This window comes from Sarcophilus harrisii, chromosome 3 (genome assembly GCF_902635505.1).
Source record: "Sarcophilus harrisii chromosome 3, mSarHar1.11, whole genome shotgun sequence".
NCBI classification, from domain to species: Eukaryota; Metazoa; Chordata; class Mammalia; order Dasyuromorphia; family Dasyuridae; genus Sarcophilus; species Sarcophilus harrisii.
In genome coordinates, this window is record NC_045428.1 from 387,936,916 (window position 1) to 387,940,218 (window position 3,303).

Genomic DNA, 3,303 nt, shown 5'->3' on the forward strand with positions numbered 1-3,303 from the left:
GTGCCAGGATGTAACACAGCTTTTGATTGGTCATTCAAAAGCAGTGGCTGATTGGATCCTGCTTCAGCTTCCTGTAAAAGAGTTCTCATCTCTCCTCGTAACCTCAAAAGTCTAATTAATTCACTGGTTCTCTGCTCGTTTTATCCAAGCTTACTAATATTAGCAAGAATGATGTAAACTATTAGACCTGGTCTGAAAAAATATATATTGCAATACACCCGTCCATATGTGCTTTTTGTTCCTTTCAAAGCTCAAGTGATTTTCTATTTATTCTAGACATTTTATCAGTGGCCATGAAGGATATATGGAAGGTTCCTGTAATATATACATGATTCCAGGCAAAAATCTACAAATATTATTTTATCAGGAAGATCCACCTCTTTCTCTAGTCATTATACGCAAGGTACAATTTCTCTGAGCTTCATTTATAAAACAGAGATGATAACATCTATGGCATATATCTTGCAAGATTTTTATGATGATCAAGTGAGACAAGCATTTTGCAAATGTGAAAAGCTTATATAAATATTATTCACTTAATAATATACAAACTTGACCCATCTCATTGCTGAAAAGATAAAATACTATAGAAACTACTTCATAAACTTTAAAGTATTATGTGTGTCAGATATTGTTTTTTTTTTTTTTTTCCTGGAACTGAACTGACAAAAACTATCTTTTCTCTTCCCAGTCAAGTCATCCCTCATTTTTTGGTCCTTTATTCAAATCTCCAAAGAAAGAAGTAATTCTTTTCACCTAGTAATCCAAGTGGAAATGCCCTTCAATGAGCTGAAAATATTAGAGAAGCCAGTTAGGAGGCTATGCCATAATTGTCAGATGAGATAATTAATGCCTGCACTAGGATTGAAGTAATGGAGAAGAAAAAGAAATAAATAAAGGACACTTCAAAGTAAGAAATGAAAAGGGCTTAGTGAAAGACAACATATATAGAAAGAGAGAAAATCATCAAATATAGATTCTATGTTTCTAGCCCCAGAAACTAAGTGAACAGTGGTACCACTGACAGAAATGTATTTGAATATCTGATTTAGAGATAAGAGTTCAGTTCTCTACATGTTCATCTTTAATATTGGACATTACGTGAAATGTTCTATAATCAATTGATAATGCTGTATGATCTGTAGCACAGATAAGGTGAGAGTTTACTTGTTATCCTCCCCCAACACACACACACACACAATCACACACATGAATGGTTGAATTCTTCAAAACAATGGGTTTGGAAAGAAAAGAGCAACATATTCGGGGAAAAAAAAAAAACTAAAAAAATGATCAAAGACCAAAATATTTCTAGAAATCTTAAACTGATAAATTATAAATCCTAGAGTAGCACAAATTTCAAGGTATTCCAAAACAGGATGTAACCAACTTTTCTGAAGTTGTGAATAATTATCTTGGGAAGAATATATTGGCATATAAAATACCTCCACTAAAATCTACTCTAATGCTTTATTGGAACATGGAGAAAACACTGGATATTAAAAGGCTATAACAAAAACTCTGATAGATCCTGTCAAATTGGAGAGGCGTTTAGTCAGAATCTGATGATAGATTATAGGTCGATCATCTAAGGACCAACCTAGCTAATTCCAAAAATGTTCAACAACAAATTAACTGCTAATACCCAGAAGGATCGAAAGAACTATATTGATAGAGGGAATATGTTACTCACTCTTAGAAAGCACAACTCTTGGAAAGGGCTGAAATATGATAGGATACTGATTATATAGCCTCTGAATGGCCTCTCATAGATAATGCCTATTTATCGATCTAAATTGCTAAAAATAGCAGGACTGATTTTAAAAAATCAACAAAAGTATACTTTGGTTTGTTTAGTTGATTTACATTTATATCACCTTACTTCAGTATTTCATTGGATGGGTGGTGTCATCAAGATTAGAGGTACTACTATCCATGGCATATTCATGTTTCTTATCCTGTAATACTCATATACATCCTGCTATAAATTCTCCATACTGAGTCCTCTTATTATATAAACAATTTTTTTTCAGATCTTTTAACATTAAATGGATACCAGTGAAGCACTCAAGTTGCATGTACATCTTTCATCTTTTGCTTTCAGTGTGAAGTCCACCTCCATTTCTCAGCAAGCATCTTCCAAATCATTAATATCTTTTATGTCACTTCTGGTACTGAAGTTGCCATTAGAAATATGCTATAGCCTACTTTCTCCCACTGTCCTCTATTCATTGCCTTTTCAATTTCCAGCAATTTTGATTCTTTGATTGGCTAAGATGACAGGAAAAAATAATGATGATTGTTGGAGGGGATGAGGGAAAACTGGGACATTGATGCATTGTTGGTGGAGTTGTGAACGAATCCAACCATTTTGGAGAGTAGTTTGGAACTATGCTCAAAAAGTTATCAAACTGTGCATACCCTTTGATCCAGCAGTGTTACTACTGGGCTTATATCCCAAAGAGATTATAAAGAAGGGAAAGGGACCTGTATGTGCACGAATGTTTGTGGCAGCCCTTTTTGTAGTGGCTAAAAACTGGAAACTGAATGGATGTCCATCAGTTGGAGAATGGCTGAATAAATTGTGGTATATGAATATTATGGAATATTACTGTTCTGTAAGAAATGACCAACAGGATGATTTCAGAAAGGCCTGGAGAGACTTACACGAACTGATGCTGAGTGAAATGAGCAGGACCAGGAGATCATTATATACTTCAACAACAATACTATATGATGACTAGTTCTGATGGACCAGGCCATCCTCAGCAATGAGATCAACCAAATCATTTCCAATGGAGCAGTAATGAACTGAACCAGCTATGCCCAGAAAAAGAACGCTGGGAGATGACTAAAAACCATTACATTGAATTCCCAATCCCTATATTTATGCACACCTGCATTTTTGATTTCCTTCACAAGCTAATTGTACAATATTTCAGAGTCTGATTCTTTTTGTACAGCAAAATAACGTTTTGGTCATGTATACTTAATTGTGTATCTAATTTATATTTTAATATATTTAACATCTACTGGTCATCCTGCCATCTAGGGGAGGAGGTGGGGGGTTAAGAGGTGAAAATTGGAACAAGAGGTTTGGCAATTGTTAATGCTGTAAAGTTACCCATGCATATATCCTGTAAATAAAAGGCTATTAAATAAAAAAAAATTTTTGATTCTTTGGAGATTGTAATGTTTTACTATTTTATGGGCTTTAATATCATTAGAACAATATATTATTAGAAATACTGTGTAAATTTATCCTTTTTATTCTCAACAGTACAATGATCCAAAATAATTCAA